The sequence below is a fragment of the Desmodus rotundus genome, chromosome 4, assembly GCF_022682495.2.
Source record: "Desmodus rotundus isolate HL8 chromosome 4, HLdesRot8A.1, whole genome shotgun sequence".
NCBI classification, from domain to species: Eukaryota; Metazoa; Chordata; class Mammalia; order Chiroptera; family Phyllostomidae; genus Desmodus; species Desmodus rotundus.
The window spans coordinates 31,415,312-31,433,371 of NC_071390.1; the positions used below are offsets into that span (position 1 = coordinate 31,415,312).

Below are 18,060 nucleotides of genomic sequence, written 5' to 3' on the forward strand. Positions count from 1 at the left end.
TATATGTGAGTCTTGGCAATTAGAACGATTAGAAGCTTATTTTGGAGGGATACTTGCAAACTGGGCATATCAATTCTTTATATAGGATTAGAGGTATTACCAGTTAAGATCTGGAAGTTTTATGGAGCCCTCTTCCCAAAGAGGTACAAATATTCTCAGTAACAATTTTAGCATTGTCTCTAGGGATGATACATCTGCTTTGAATGATGCCCTGTAATAAGACCTTGATTTCCAAGGTTACACTTCAAAGGATCCCACTGTTCTCTTTGTGAAAGATACTCCTTTTTAATAGTTAGTTAAAGAACAGTTGTGCTCCAGCTGAGATATGTAACTTAGAAAATATGTAGTAAGTTCTGCAAATGTGCCATTTCTTTGCCACAGTTTACCAGTTCTCTCTTTTTTGTATTGCGATGATATTAAAGCGAAATTATGTTTTGTATAGGACCCTCACCATAAACGATAGTTCATATCAACCTAAGTTTGGTGAGTGATGGATTCTTTATTGCATAATTCATAATTTGGTATTTATCATGGATGGTCAAAAATAACCAGTTTTACCCAACATGGTTCTGTGAATACTTTGCAATAACAAACCTAGTTGCAAATTATAACTCAACACTTAGAATTAGATTGAACCATCTTATATTGTTATCTTTGTAAATTAAAAATAGTTGAATACCAGCATTTTCATTTGATTCAACTTAATAGCTCTATGATCATGATTGTTTCTTTTTTATTTTATTTTATTTTTGAATATATTTTATTGATTATGCTGTTACAGGTGTCCCATTTTTCCTTCCCCATTATTCCCCTCTGCCCTGTACCCTCCCCACCAGCATTCCCTCACTTTAGTTCATGTCCATGGGTCATACATACAAGTTCTTTGGCTTCTCCATTTTGCATACTATTCTTAACCTCCCCCTGTCTATTTTGTACCTACCATTTGTGCTTCTTATTTCCTGGATCTTTTCCCCATTTCCCACTCCCCCTCCCTGCTGATAACCCTCCATGTGATCTCCATTTCTGTGATTCTGTTCCTGTTCTAGTTGTTTGCTTAGTTCATTTTTGTTTTTGTTTTTAGCTTTGGTTATTGATAGTTGTGAGTTTGTTGTCATTTTACTGTTCATATTTTTTATCTTCTTTTTTTTAGATAAGACCCTTTAACATTCATATAATAAGGACTTAGTGATGATGAACTCCTTTAACTTGACCTTACCTGGGAAGCACTTTATCTCCCCTTCCATTCTAAATAAAAGCATTGCTGGATAGAGCAATCTTGGATGTACATCCTTGCCTTTCATGACTTGGAATACTTCTTTCCAGCCCCTTCTTTCCTGTAAGGTCTCTTTTGAGAAATCAGCTGACAGTCTTATGGGAACTCCTTTGAAGGTAACTGTCTCCTTTTCTCTCGATGCTTGTAAGAGTCTCTCCTTATCTTTAATCTTGGGTAATGTAATCATGAGGTGCCTTGGTATGTGCTCCCTTGGGTCCAACTTTTTTGGGACTCTCTGAGCTTTCTGGACTTCCTGCAAGTCTATTTCCTTTGCCAGACTGAGGACGTTCTCCTTCATTATGTTTTCAAATAAAATTTCAATTTTTTGCTCTTCCTCTTCTCCTTCTGGTACCCCTATGATTCGGATATTGGAACGTTGAAAGATGTCCTGGAGGTTCCTAAGCCTCTCCTCATTTTTTTGAATTCTTGTTTCTTCATTCTTTTCTAGTTGAATGTTTCTTTCTTCCTTCTGGTCCAAACCATTGATTTGAGCCCTGGTTTCCTTCCCTTCACTGTTGGTTCCCTGTACATTTTCTTTTATTTCACTCTTCATAGCCTTCACTTTTCCTCTATTTTGTGACCATACTCAACCAATTCTGTGAACATCCTGATGACCAGTGTTTTCAACCCTGCATCTGACAGGTTGGCTATCTTTTCATTCGTTAGTTGTATTTTTTCTGGAGCTTTGATCTGTTCTTTCATTTGGGTCATATTTTTTGTCTCAGGGAGCTTGTTACATAGTATGGAGCAGAACCTTGGGAAATGCCAGGGTGAGGCAACCCACATCACTTCGCAGTGGCACTGTCTGTGGGGGAGGGGTCCCAGAGGGAACAATGCCACTTGCTCAGCTCTCAGACAGCTTTCAGTCACTTCCTGCACTACCCACAAGCAAATTGGGCCCTTCTGGTGCTGGTTCCTGGGTGGGTGGGTTTGTGTACATTCTAGGACCCTGTGGATCTCTCCAATGAACTCTCCTGTGAGGCTGGGAGTTTCTCCCACCACCTCAACCCCCACAGGTTTTTCAGTCAGAAGTTTTGAGGCTTTATTGCCCCACACTGGACCATGGTTTGCCCCGACTGTCTCACTCACCAGTTGTTCCTCCCGGTTTATCCACACGTAAGTGTGGGACCGCCCGCTCCACCAGCTGCCACTTCACCTGGTCTGCCAGCTACTGCCTCACCCACCCCATCCTCCAGCTGCTGCCTTGCCACGTCCTCTCCACCCCCGCTGCCCATCTCTGCCCCCCCTAGCAGTCTGGATGAATGTTTCTTCTTTAATTCCTTGGTTGTTGGACTTCCATACAGTTCAATTTTCTGGCAGTTCTGGTTATTTTTTGTTTTTAAATCTGTTGTTGTTGTCCTTCTTTTGGTTGTGCAAGGAGGCAAAGTCTATCTACTTATGCCTCCATCTTGGCCTGCAGTCCCTGATTAAGCTTCTTAATCACTCCAAGCTTCACTAATCTGTACTACAAGTATAAGGTTAATAAAGTCTCCCAGAAATGTTACAAAGATTGAATATAGTATATCCAAAAACTCTAGTACCTTGTTTGGCACATAGTAGGCACATATAAATTATTCTATACTGTCATCCTATTAGTTATATATACTTTTTTTCATTTTGAGAAAAAGAAGAGAAGACAATTGCCAATAGTGGATGTTTAGTTATATTATCTTTTGTGAAAAATAATAACACTTATACATTAGGGTGGCTAAACAATATCTCATTACCTGAGTAAGGTGTTAGTTTCAGAGGACATTAGGTTAGATGTCATCCTTTCTTTTTACACAATCTCAAATCACTTTTTGAATAAGAATAATTCCCCCAAAATTCAGACTAGAGCCATTCTGAGAAGAATTAGACACTCTGAAGTAATCATCACTGAATCAAAGGGCTGAGACCAATTCAAGGGCAGGTTTCGGAGTCTGACTGCAGAGTCTCACCACAGGAGAGTGCTTCATCATGTTTTATAAATACTTTGTATCAGTTAGAGTTTTTAATTCTACCCAGAATCGCCAATCCATCATTTTGCCCAGGTATGACGTTATTGAGTCCATTTAGCATAAAGGGGCCCTTTGGTTTATTACCAGTGTCTTTCTTGTTATTAAGTGAGTTGAGAAGGCTTTGATATGCCCCTTAAGATACATGGGCCCTGATGTTTTTAAAGATCATTGCACCTACAGACTTCTTATATGTGTTCATTTAGATAATGAGAAGGATCCACATGTATTGTACAGGACATCGAATTCCCTGCATGATATGAATGAATATTAAACATTAGGATCTGAAAAGAATAGTGCAATTCCATTAATATTTATAACTGATCTGTGGGACTAGGGGAATTCTTCAGTATAAAATATTCCAAATTCATGTTTGTAAGAATGAAGCATCCATGAATTTAAAATAGAGTTTTCCTCACTGAATTAGATTTCTCTTATACAATATACCTAGTGAATTCTTTGTTGTTGATGTCATAGCCTTACATTATTTAGTAGAGGCTGAAAATGCATTTCAGAAACTCGAGCTCAGTTGAACCTAATCCACTCTTTTTTACTAAAAGTAAAATGCCTTTTCCACTATCTTTACTCATAATAATGGTTTCTTAGAGTAGCTAACAATATTATAAAGATTGTAGCCCTTTTGATTTAAAATTTTTCACCCAAATCCTCAGACTCAATCTTGGGTTTTTATTTTTTCCTGTTAAAATTTAACAGGAAGAATAACTTCACTGGTCTTATTAGTAAAGTAGATAAGAATGTCCACAGTAAACCAGTAAGTTTCCTCTATGAAAAGGGCCAGAAATATTTTGACATTATCATAAATAAAAACTTCATTATCTGATCAGTCTTGGTCTCTCAAATTCAACATTTTATAATGTCAAGGCAAAAACTTCTCTTTAATACACCAAAAGAATGAGAGCAAAGCTTTAGATCATATCTTCCAGCCCAGAGATAGATTTCATCCGTTCATGGAATTCTTTTGAACAGTTACAAATCTAAAGTTGAACCCAATTACGCAACTACAGCGATAGAGTGATAGCCTTAGAGGCAAACCAGTATGCTGGCTCAAGGGGAGAACTTTGCCCAATTCGGGAAGAGTCCAATCATAATACCACTTAACTCACAAAATTTCATAGAGGGCATTATGCTGAGTAGGCTGAAATAACGATGTATAATAAGAGATGGCTGTTTCTTGCTGACGAGTGTTTGGAAAGGGGAGCATTTTAGTGAACTGTCATCATAGAAAACCAGAGCTTTCTTACACACTGTGGAAGAGCTCCAGTCAGGGCTGGAACACCAAGTGCGAGTTAGGACAAATCCTCTGCTCTAGGGACCTGGGTAGGGCCCAATTAAAAGACTATCGAAACCCTTCCGTTTTTCCTTTTGGCAGTGCCAATAAAAGCTGCAACAGGCTGAAAATCTCCTTGTGTCTCAGGATAAATAGATGTTTTCATAAAACTTGGGAGGTCTTAGCCAAAGAAAAAACTTCTCCCAAACAGATCCCAAACTGTGTGCAGTCCCACTAAATGTGGCCGCTTTCTTTAAATGGGTAGAATCTATGGAATTTTTAAGGGGTTAGGGCAAGGAACATGGAAGAAAAATCCTTCTGGCCGTGGATAATAAACAGAATTCAGAAAATGCTTGTCAGGATTGTTTTATTCTCTTCTTTAAACAATGATGTATGTTAAAATCAAACTTTATATGTGAACGCTGGCTATTGATTACCTGCCTTCCAAATTCAGAGTATGTTTCTCCTCCAGTCTTCTCTGTTTCTGAAATGGAGCCACCAATCTCCTATCTCCTTATGCCAAAAATCAGGAATCATTCTTTGTTTCTCCACCCCACGCCCCCCATTCATCCCAATAACCAATCTGTAACCAAGTCATACTGATCTTGCTTCCAAAATAGGCAAGGAATTCACTTCTTTTCATCACCACGGTCACAACCAAGGCATGATCTTATTTTAACTGGCTTCCCACACTTGCCTTTTTTCAGTTCATTCTTCACATAGCCAGAAAGGTCTTGTAAAACATATCTGTTTGGGCCACCCACTTTCCCATTCAAAACCCTTTAATGCCTTCTCTTTGCACACAGAATGAAGTCTCAAATATTTATTGTGTCCTATAAGGTCCCGAGTGACCTAGTACAGGTGTCACAGACTTTTTCTATAAAGGCCAGATAGTGAATAGTTTAGACTTTGTGAGCTGCATCTACCATCACTGTTCCAACTACACAGCCCTACTAATGTAACAGAAGTTACCGACATTACATAAAGGAAGGGGCATGACTATGTTACAGTCAAACTTTATTCACGAACACAAGCGGCAGGCTAGATTTGGCCCAAGGACCTTAGTTTGCCAGCCGCTGACCTAGCACATGCCAATCTCAGTAACTCCTCACTCCTTAGCTTGCTTTGCTCTCCCGTCATACCTGTCATTCTGGCCATGTTTTTTCCCTCTCAAGAACATTGTCCATTCTGTTCTCTCTGCCTAGACTGTCTCAATTTAAATGTCACTTCCACAGAGGCCATTCCTGGATTTCTCATTCAATTATGTTTTCTTATTGTACTCTTTTATAGCACCATTTATTTTAATTTTCAGTAACTGTGCTTTTATTTGTGGGATCGCTTATTTAAAGCCTGTGTCACCTTCAAGTTGTAAGGTTCATGAATGGAGAAACTGAATTTACTTTACTCATCTTTGTATCTTAGCACCTGGCATAGTGCTTAACATATGGTAACTTCTCAATTAAATGTTTGTTAATTTAAAAAAATTAATGAGACCTAATCAAAAAATTAATGAGGAAAACAAGATAATTTGGGGATCTCTGATCTGAAACATGAGATGCCTTTAAATCTACTTATTTCCAAGGTACAGCATTTGAAAAGTCTACTCTCCAACTAAAGATTATGTGCAAATCAGGGTAGTTAATAGGCGTAGCCTTAAAACCTAAAGGCGTTGTGGTTGACATGTTGGGGTTACACAGAGCTGCATGCAGGTTGGGCAGCTCTACTTCGTCTTGTAGCTCTGCCTGCTGGAACCCGAGCCCCAAATGTCAGAGTGGAAGTGAGAACGACATGGAGGAAGCACAACAGCTTTAACAGCCTTGGACCAGATGTGACTCGCTTCACTTCCCCTCCTAGCCCAGTGACCAAAGGTAGTTACACGGCCCCAGCTTAACTACCAAATCAGCTGGCAATTGTCAGGGAGCACGTGGACTATGGTGAATACGAACTATCTCTGCCAGAGAATGTAAACAGTATTTCAAATATGTAATATTAAACAAAATTGGCTATATGAAGATACTATAAACCCCATAGATTGGTATACTATAAATTATATATTTTACCAATGTTATAAAGCCTTTCTTAAATTTTAATGTACTCATTTATGGTAATATTATACTCGTTAGTAATCCTTAGTATCTTACCGTCATGTCTCCCACAGACGCTTTCTACAAAGATTTAATGTTATGTAGAGAAAAGTGCTCACTTAAAAAACAATTTCATGTTATGACCATGCTTTTTCAATATACTTATAAATTGGATCATTTTAAAAGAATTCTATGGCATATTTCCTTTTAAAGTAAAGGATCAGAATCCAAAAAATGACTGTAAGGGAATAATCTTTACAAGGAAAAGAACATATGTTCTCTTTGCTCCAAAAATTATTTATGTCTACATAAGTTATTTACCAGTCACATGTTCAATGAATGCTTATTGAACTCCAGCTATTGGCCAGCCATTGTTCTAGATGCTCAGGTGAATAAACAGCCCTCCCAGGGCTTCCATTCTACAGGGGATGTTAAAACATATTCCAGGATGATAATATAAAGTTAGAATTCTTTATAAGCAAAATTTCAACAATGTTTATTCTGATGTTCTCTTTTTCCCTTATTTTATTTATGCAAACTTTTGAAGGTATATATTTTAACCTCTACACAATAGAATGTTTGTGGAATTGAATTGAAGTATTGCTATTTCCGTGAGACATTGTCTTTCATCTGATCAGTAATCCTAGCCAGATCTTTCACACTCCTCGAGTTACACTTACAAGAATATAAAAACGTGCCTTTTTTTTTAAAGGGACAGTATTAAACTCTGAGGCCCTATCTGCTCCATCAAAGAAGGTAGAAACAATGCTCTAATTAGAAAACAGTCACCTGGGGGTATCTTCCTTGTTTAAATAGCTTGCCCGAAGGCACTCTGCTGGAGGGATCTGTCTCACAAAACCAGGTCTGTGTCCCGCGCATTTGTATGGAGGCAAAAGCCTAAGGAATGATGGAGAGGGTTGGACTCAAACATGAGGTCTTGGCCAAGAGGAAAGCTTCCCTGACACAGAACTTCCTGTAACAGGGATTCTGTTGATCTGCAAGGTTTTATCTTTGCAGTGGTTTGGAAGTTTTGTCTCCTTGGTTTGCTGCAATGGAAACCCATCCAGAAACTCCTCTAAAATGGTTAGATTTGAAAATACTCAGAATTTCCAATTCAATAGTTAAATGTGATTGGAAAATCAAAAAAGTCTCAAGTCCTGAGAATGGGGGCTCGGGGAGACCATCAGCTAATATCCCATGTAATGGAGAAAGACTTAGGAGTCTTTCCCCAAACCTTATTTCCCCCAAACCTTAACACTAGTCCTGGAATTTAATTTCATTGATCTGATTGGCCTGGTTTGAGTCCACTGCTGAACCATTCACTATGACCAGTAAGAATGGATAACTGACCAGTTTAGGCTAAGCTACTTGTATCAAAGGCTGAAAGTAAGGGAGGGGTGACCCCCTAAAACAAAATTTGGGTGCTGTTTCCACAAAAGAGCCAGTGGATGCTGAACAGGTGATGACCATAGACTCACTCCTGTGATCCTCATAACGAGCCTGGAGGTCAATATTTAACTGTACAATCCCATACATTTTCTTCAAGGGTTACTAAGTTTCTTGAATCTATTAAGTGGATTACCAGGCAGAAGATTACCATTTGTGAACCAGTCTGATCCTCTTCATGACTCAAAGCCAATCCAGTACGAAAATAAAAAACAGTAAAATGAATTTGTGTAGGCAATGTGTATTTTTTCTCCCAGTACTGGGAGAACTTCTTGCCCATCCCCCAGGCCCAACCCTACTGGTTATTTCTTATCCCTAATGTCAGCCCTTTCCACTGATCACCTTATCTATTATGAACTCTTGTCCACTTTGAAGATTTGACTCAGCACCTTAATTCTTATATCTACTCCTAGCTCCTCCAATCAGTAGAAAATTCTCCCCCGAGTCCAGCGCAGCCCCTGTTCTCACTCTCTTGAGCCCATCTCAAAGCATCTAGTATCCAGCATTCACAGGTATTGAGGAAAAAGGTAATATGTTGTTTATTATTTAAGTATCTTGGATTACTGGTAAATGTTATCATTTACTTTCTCAGTTGGCTGGAGAAGGCAGAGCATACTCTTCTGTGAACAATTTTCCATTGTTTACTAGAAGATTATTTCCTGAATTTGTATACATTTACTTACACTGGTGCTATGGGGAAACATCTTCTGAAATTGGAAGTACGAAGTTTAAGGGGATTCTCATTTTATTTTCAATTCATCGTGTGGGGTTTTACACACTTGTTTATAGTTAACGAAATGTCCGTGAGAATGGTTAGCTTATACAGAATTGTTTAGAGGATGTCTGTATGTCTTGTTAAACATAAGAAATCCAAACATATATAGCCTGGGATAACAAGGATTGCAAATACACATGTGTGTCAGCTTTAAAACTTCCCTTCCTGTCCTTTATTTAAAATGGCAAATGCATACATCCACAGATATGTTAGTGCCCACAGGCCTAGAATAAACAAGTCAAAGACCAGAAAAGTAGAAGAAACTATTAGGCATGTTAGTGTTTTTTAAAGCTAGTATTTCCAACTCAGTGATGGAAAAGTTTCCCTAGGGTCACATATAGAACCACAGCTATAATTGTTTACTTGTGAGCATTCAGGGCTGTCAGATTCTAAATGTGCTGTTGTTTTGCCCAGGAGAGCCGGGCCCATCCCGTTTATTCAGTGGATGGAGGAAAGCTTACTCGGCCTATCCACGCGCTAGGTGCACACAGACAACATGGAGTCCTCTGAGAGAAAGGTCTCAGGGGTGGAGGGGAACGGAACCAATGTCTTCGAGTGTGTGTAAAAAGGTATCGGTCGATAGGTAACAGAGATGTTCGAGCATTTTAGAAAAAATATGTTAGAGTGTTAGAGGTACATTGAGAATCAAACAATTGAAAAGATGAGCTAATTATCAACTCTAGGAAAAATGAAGGGTTGAACAAAACAGGATGTATGGTTACAAAGAACTATTTGGTTGCTCAGAAGCATTGCTATACATTATTATAATGTAGACTCTAATAATTTTACCAAAAGTTGTAGAGATGTTGGTTGGAGTGATGAGTTGGGGTGAGGAGAAGGGTGACGTGGAAGACCTAAGTCCCCATCTGCCGTAGTAGAAGGTGAATAGCTGTTACTTCATTCATTCATCTATTCACCCGTGTTTTCAACAAATACCGAGTGCTTACCACATGCCAGTTTCTGAAGTAGGTGTTAGCAATGTAAAACAAGTAAGTTGAAGTAGCCTTCCATGTAGAGGGAAGACAGACAAATAAATAGACAATTAAAATGTCAAGGAATGTGTATAAAGGACACATAGACAAAGCCAAAGGGGCTACGATTGAGGGTGGGAGGCAGGGATGGGTGGGGCAGGGGGAGTGGAGGGAAGAAAATGGAGACAACTGTCCTTAAAAAAAAAAAATACAATGTGACAAATATTATGATTCCGGGATGCACTTTTCTCCCATGATGCATCGTTTTCTGAGATTTAGATTTCCCGTCAATGAAGTGGAAGGTAAGAGTGACGGCACAATAAAACCTCAGTACCTCTAATCCTCTGAAATGAAGTGAGTCAGCCTTGATAGGTAGGTTTGCCAAATTGCACTTGATGAGTGCTTAGTATGTGCCAAACGCTAAACTTCGTACTTTACAAGGATTTAATCTGTACAGTAATCCTGAGGCTGGCACTATGGTCACCACAAGGACAACAAAAAGGCGGCCCCTGGAAAGGAATGTACAAATTGGGTTGCATGTGAAAATATCCCACTCACATGTAACTAACTGAAAATTTAAAATAAGGTACATTTTAACCTAGCAGATTAGCAAAAATTACCCAGCGTTGGTAAGAGTGTGGAGAAACGAGAGCTTTTATATGCTATCGGGGTGGGTGGAATTTTGGAGCACCATTGAGCTATATCTGAACTAATTTTGCAATACTTCTATTTTTCATTTTTACCCTTTCGCAGTGTTGCAGTAACCCTTCTTAAAAAATAATTTTGTATCGCTTCTCAGCCTTTTGGCTAAGATCAAGTGTAGTGTCTGTTCTTATCAGTTTAAAAAAGATTTTTGTAATTTAAGTAAAAGCAGTTTTAAAACACCAAAAAGAATTTCCTACCATCGTCCCTCTAAAGAATCACACTGTGTATAATTATACTAGGGACTCTGAGAAGTCCTCTATAATTTTGTTTAAAACAAACATTTCAAAAATATATTTGCCCAAAGAATTTCATTACTGTTGTTTTGCCTAATAGCTGTTAATATGACATGGGTCCTCCTGTGGGAACACGGGCCCAAGGAATCACAGAGATGTTATGACTGGCCTAAAGTTATGCAGTCAGGGAGTGGGCAGACAGAATTTCTGACTCAACATCCAAAACTCAACTGATGCCCCTCCAAAACTGGCTGTGCAATCAGGATGGAGAAAGGGATCTGATTCATTCATGCTAAATAAAGTGTATCTTGTTTCTTAAAGGGAAAAATAGCACTCCAGGTTTTTTTGTCAATCTTAGATGGTATAACTCTGACAAGAGTTAGGTACTACCTTCAACAGGCAGAGAAAAAAAAAGACACATTTGAACTTGAGCTATATTTCCTGTCTTTTAAAAGAGTACCACTTTAGCCCTATCATTTCCTCCTTTTTAAGATAATTTACCTTTAAAAAGGGAAGCAGGGGCTTGTCAGGGAATTTCGGTATCTAGTTCCTGACAAGAATACAATTTCTCCATTTCTGTTTCTGAATCTTTTCTAGGCCAATTACCCTCTCCTGTTAGTTTTTTAGATACTATTTTCTTATATCTCCCAAAATGAAACTCTTCATTGAAACCTCTTCAGCGATTTTCATTAGCTATTTAAAGCAAATGCTATATCAATTAATATAGTCCCCTACCTCCAGAGAAATAATAAGGAAGAAAATAAAACAACTATTTCTCCCCAAAGATGATAGGATAAAAATGAAATAAGTAAAGGGGAAAACTAGGAGTAAAACCATTTTTGTCTATGCCTGGCCCATGCTGCCATTTCAGAAGTTTCCAGTTACAGAACCTTATTCTTCAGTCAAAACCATGAGATTGTATTGAATGAATATAAATCCTTACTACAAAAGTCACTGCTGCAGATAAAATTGGAAGGGATGAAGTTGCCCATGACATGAGTAGGCCTCTTGTAGATGAATTTTGGCCTCTGTAATGTATACATAAGAAATAGGTTTGAGATTATTGAAAAGCAAATAAAACCTGCAGGTGGTCCCTCTGAATAGTGAGGCCTAGTTCCTGATTCTGGGCCAGCAGCAGACACACAGAACAGCAGACACACTGCCAACGATGTGGAACGCCAAATGGCAGAGTGCTATGCGCTTGTTTGGGTTGGCTGTGCTAGGGAGAGGAGGAAGGGGAGAGAGAGACACCAGAAGCACATATCTCTCCATCTCAGTCTCCCTTTCCCCTCCCCACTCTTCTTCCTTCTCCTTCACTGTGTATTCTTTCATGGAAGACAAGTTAATTTTTTTTGCTGTTGGTTTACTGATGTGATTGGCTTCCTCCTGACTGCATTTGCTGCTGCACCCTGGAGCCCTGTGAAAGAGCTAAATTGTAATGAGAGCTTTCATTGCTAGAGGGCAAGGATAGTTGAGCCAGTTCCACAGGAGTAGGGAGAGGGAAACTCAGCACCAACTCCTACTGCCAGGGAGAGGGGGGAAGGAGAGCTGAGCATTGCCACCCCCAAACCGTGGCTCTCAGCTCCTTCTCCAGTTCCTGTGTTCCATGGATTTGTTCCCTAAACTTCACTTGCACACACTGTCAGCGCCTTCCATCTGGCAGATAATGGTTCTCCAATTGTTCTCCTTGTGTGTCCCCTTCCCCACTAAGATGTTCGCCTCAGTCGAGTTCTCATCGTACCAGACACTGCACTAGCCTCCCACGGGCTGCTCTCCTTACATTGACTAAGTAATTAAGGAAGCATTTGGCCTATTCCTAGACGTTCTTGCCCTGCAGCTACAGTGTTAGCCACTCCTTCCGTTTCTTTAGTCCTCTGCTTCCTTGTCAGAGATGAAATCTAGAGCTGGCCTTAGACTTTTCTGTCTTTTGAAAGACCCAGCTTCTGTCCAACTTGATGACCTAACTTTTGTACCTTGATAGATATTGCCAAAAATAGACCTTACTGGGTGGAAAAGGTCTCTGGGGTATTTACATGTAAATAGGGTGTCCCAGTGGCTTTGAGCTTGTTGTGTGGCCTAAGAACGTACATTTCTCATATGGTTACAGAAGTAAGACATCAGAAATGGTGACAAATTTGGTCAGAAGAGGGAGGGAGGGGAATACTCTAAGTTATGTTTTTCAGTATACCCCATTTTCTAGGGCAATGTAAAGAATTGATCTTCTTCCATTGCTTTGTTTATCTTCCTATGCTAAAATCTTAATACATTTTAGGATTATTTTTCCAGAATTATCTTTTCTGTTTCTTTGACTAGTATTGTCAACCAGTACCAGGCTGTTTTAATAATGCAGTTAAACACATGGCAACGTCTTGACTTGCTGATTTTTCAAAAATTTTAAATATTCTCATTGCCTTATTTTTCCTTTAGAATTACTTTTTCTAATTCAAAAAAACACCTCTTGTAGATTGTAGAATTAAGATTTTTTTTCTTGGTAGTTATTGTTGGCATATAGGAAAATCAATTTAATATCAAAAAATTTTAACTAATTTGATGGATTTTATTTTGGTTAACTATTGTTTTTATTCCTATGGTTTTCCTTTTCTTTAGTAATTATACACTTCATTTATATTTGTTATCTTAATGCGCTGACCAGAGCAATATTGAACACCATTAGTATTATGAAGCATCCTTGGTTTATGCTGATTTTACTGTGAAAATCTATATTAGTTAATTGTAAAATGTGATGTAAACCATCATCTTAGAAAGATACAGTATCTCACTTTGAGAAACTTACCTTTTTTCATATTGTATATTTTTATGAATTGATATTAAATATTAATAGATGCTTTTTAAATACATATTGTGATGATGTGTTTCTCAATTGTACCTGTTAACATGAAAAAATGTACCTATGATTTAAGAGGAGAATAATCTGCAGTTTGGTGTGCTGGTGTGTGTAAATGTGATGTGTGTATCTGCAATCAACATTATATTTGCTTCGCAATTTTAAACAAAGCACAAGTGAAGCAATCAGGTCCTAAACACTTTTTTTTTAATTCATTGACTTTTTTTCAGTATCTTTTATGTATTTTAGTTAATACTGATGTTTCTAATATTGAGTTAATTTTGATAACTTTTATTTTCCAAGAAAAATCACCTTTTTTCTTTAATGTATAAAGGTTTTTAGCATGGGCAAGTACACTTTTATGGCTTTAAAGAACTTCTCTGTATGTGATACATCCTAACTGGCAGAGGAAGAAAATGAGGGTGCTTGCCTGTTTTGGAGTGGAGTGGAAAAAACATAAAAGAAAGAAAATGTATCCCCTGAGATGCCAAAGCACATATTCATCCTCAGGCAGATTTGGTGCCAAAGTTTATTCTGCCAGTATATTCTAAAAATCTAGTTAAAGTAGTCATGGGCAGTATTGCCCCGAGGCATCTGACAGAACCTAAAGTTAAATCTCCAAAGGAACACTCTTTAAACTTAAGCCTCAAAGAATTTCTCAGATAAAGTTCCTAGGAACTTTCAGCTCCCTATAGAAGATGTGCCCAGGACAGGGGAAAAAGTCACACAGCATGAAAGGCGGCACACACTGTGAGCAATAGCCATCCGCACAGCAGAAAGCAGAGTCAAACTCATAGGACGGCAGAGTTTGGAACAACCAAACACACAGTATAAGAAACTGACTTTGTTAAAAGAAATAAAAGAGAGCACTGACAGTATGACTAGGGAGAAAGCAGCCACCAAAATGGATTATGCAAGATTTGGAAAATAAAACTTTTATAAATAAAAAATAAAATAATTTAAATTTGAAATTCAAAGGACAACTTAAACATCAAAAGAAACACAGACGTAGGGAGAGTGGTGAACTAAAAGATCAATCAGAAGAAATTCACAGAGTCTAGCACAGAGACAGAAATGGAAAGTGTTAAAAAGACAACAAGATATGTGACGATAGAATGAGAATGCCTATTGTTTCTCTAATTAGAGCTCCATAAAGACATAGTAGAGAATAGGGAGTACTAATGGCTGAACAATTTCTAAAATCGTTGACAAAAATGAGTCTTCAGCTTCAGAAAATCCAATGAAGTCCAAGAAGGTAAACAAAAAGAAACTCAAACCTCAAGATATCAAAGTAAAGCTGTAGAACCCCAAAGACAAAGAGAAAACAATGGAAATATCCAGATATAAAAGAACAGTTACCTGCATAGAACCTGCAATCAAATTAAGAGTTGACTTCTTAACAGCATCACTAAAAGCTAGCGTACATTAGAATAATTTCTTTAAAGTACTAAGAGAAACTGTTTTCAATCTATTACTATATAGTGAGGATAACTGTCTTTCGTAAACAAGGATTAAATAAAGACATTTAAAAAAAACAAAAACTGAGAGAGTTTTTCCTTCAGCAGAAACTCATTAAAGAACTTCAAAAGAAGATACTTTGGGAAAAGGAAAATAACCCTGAAATCCACAAAAGATGCTGTGGATAAATATAAGCAAACGCTGCCTGTATTAAAACAAAACTGAAGAAGAAAATCCTGAACAACAAAAGCATAATAAAATCAGAGTTAAAATATTTTAAGGTTTTTCTATTATGCAGGAGAAGGATGAAGATGGTAAATTTTGACTGTATATGGGTGGTTAAATCTGTGGGTGATCCCTAAAAATAGAAATGAGCCGTATAACTTCCAAACTGGTAAAGGGAAAGAATGGAATAAGGGGTAAAAATTGTTTAATCAAAAAAGAAGGCAAAAAATTTTTAAAAATTTTTGAAAAAGTGAAACAAATAGAAAGCACAAATAAACTTTAAGGTTAAAAGCACTTCTAAATGAAAGATATTCATAACATATTCTTAAAGGGTATCAGGAAATAACAGGAAACTAATAAGTTTCAATATAAAGCAAAAAATTTCAGTAATTGACCAAGCACACAAAAAATTCTTGGGAATTTAGTTGATTTAGAACCACACAATTAATAAAATTACTCCAGTGGACTTTAAATGTTAATTCCACGTCTAGAACATTATATTCATGCACATCCGTAACACTTGAAATCTGATTATATATGAAACCATTTGACAAATCTTAAAGTTTCATACAGATCACATTCTCTGACTTCGTGTAACTGAGTCAGGATTTGTTTTAAAAATGTATTTTATTAGAAGCAGCATATACTTAGATGTTATTTTCTGGACCCAATATGGCAATATTTGTCTTTAACTAAGCAAGTTTAATCATTAAATCAAATGGAGGTTAAGCCAAGGAAGCAAGAGAAAGCTGAGACTCAAAAGGGCAGTAACATAAGAATTAGGAAAGATTACCAAGAGCAAAGATGCATCGTTAGAAACCAAGGGTAAGATCTTCCGCATCCTCGTGTTCCCAATGACTATGAACAGATTAAAAAAGCTGGACAGTAAAGAAGGCAGATAGGAAGACAACTGATCCATTTGAAACATCTGGACAGTAAAGAAGGCAGATAGGAAGACAACTGATCCATTTGAAACATCGTGCTGTAGACGAGCTCCACAGATACCGCGAACCACCAGAAAGAGGAACATGTGGGTCCGGGAGCAAATTAAACCTGAAACATCGCTGGGAGCAAAAACGACAAAACTGAAGCTGTCCTACCTCAGGCACATCATGAGAAGGCAGGGTTCTTTGGAAAAGACAGTAGAGATGGAAAGACAGAAGGCAGCAGGAAAAGAGGAAGGCAAATGTCAGATGGATTGAGTCTGTGAAAGAAGCCACCGGCCCGAGTCTACACGAGCTGAGCCGAGCTGTCCAGGGCGGGACGTGGTGGACCCCACACCAGGAATTGGAGCTGACTCAAAGGCACATAACCCACAAAAGCAAGTTTAACCTGTTAATGTTTATAATTATGATTAATATGATCATGGATCTGAGGCACCTAGTGTACTTATTTCAAAACAAACTTCAGTTTCTGTTCGGATAATAGGTAATGTCTATAGCTCTGTATTGCATTTCAAGTGAGAGTCTTCTGTATCTCAGTGTTGTTTTAACAGAGATGATAATGCTGCTGTTACAGCTGGGGCTGCTGCTATTGCTAGCATCAACTTTCAGTGTCTGGACCCCCGTCCAAAATTGTAAACTAAAACTCTGTCCCCATTTCATACCCATTAGGATAGCGATTCTAAAAAATAAACTAAAGTAACAAGTGTGGGCAAGGAGGCGGAGAAATTAGACCCTTTGCGCTTTGCTGATTGGAATAAAAAAGTGATGCAACCACCGTGGGAAAGAATAAGGTTATTCCTCAAATATTTAAGCATAGAATGACCATGTGATTCAGCAATTCCAGTTCTGCCTACTTACCTAAAAGAAATGAAAACAGGGACTCAGATAGATATTTGTACACCCCTGTTTACAGTAGCATTATTCACAATAGCCAGAAGGTCAAAGCAACCCAAGTTGCTTCAATGGATGAATGCATAAACAAGATGATACTATACATACAATGGAATATCATGTGGCCTTAAAATAAAAGAAATTGTCATATACTACAAAATAGATGAACCTTGAAAACATCATGCTAAGTGAAATAAGCCAGTCACAAAATTGTTTGACAAATACTCTTTGATTCAACTTACATGAGTATCTAGAATAGTCAAATTCATCGAGACGGAGGTAGAATGGTGGTTGGCAGAGGCTGGCGGAAGGGGAGTGTGAGAGGTTAGTGTGTAATGGGTGTAGAGTATCAGTTTGAGAAGACAAAGTTCTGGATATGGATGGTGGTGATGGTTTCAGGACAATGTGAGTATACTTAACGCCAGAGAACCGCACACTTAAAATAGGTTAAAATGGAAAATTTTATGGTATGTGTATTTTACCACAATAAAAAACAAACACAAAAGCTTCTGTGCCAATCCCCAGGAATAGTTCAACACTCTCCCGGGGGTGTTGATAGAATAATTGTAACAGGGTGCTGAGCTCGAGGTCCCCCGCAAAACAGAGAAAAACCCCAGAGCTATTGCTTGGAGGATGGGGGAACAGAGCAGGGCCATTGAGAGTTACTTTGCATATCTAAAGAACTTGGCCAGTGTTTTAGTAATGCTAAATAGCTGTGCCTGCTCAGAGCCAAGGAGATGGCAGGGCGGGGTTATGGAAGACTATCCCTGGCAGGATTTAAACCCAGGTGTGAGGGCAGCTGTGCTCGCTCTCTCTCTCTCTCTCTCTCTCTCTCTCTCTCTCTCTCTCACTCACTCTCTCTCACTCTCTCTCACTCTCTCTCACTCTCTCTCTCACTCTCTCTCACTCTCTCTCAGCCTTGCTA

At 38.3% G+C, this 18,060-nt stretch overlaps 1 protein-coding gene and 1 pseudogene across 4 annotated transcripts in view; both read left to right on the forward strand.

Annotated features, from left to right (window-relative positions):
• RNLS (renalase, FAD dependent amine oxidase) overlaps nt 1–18,060 on the forward strand; it is a 243,857-nt gene that overhangs the window by 195,030 nt on the left and 30,767 nt on the right. The window lies entirely within an intron of this gene.
• On the forward strand, nt 10,622–10,789 carry LOC112307426 (U2 spliceosomal RNA; annotated as a pseudogene).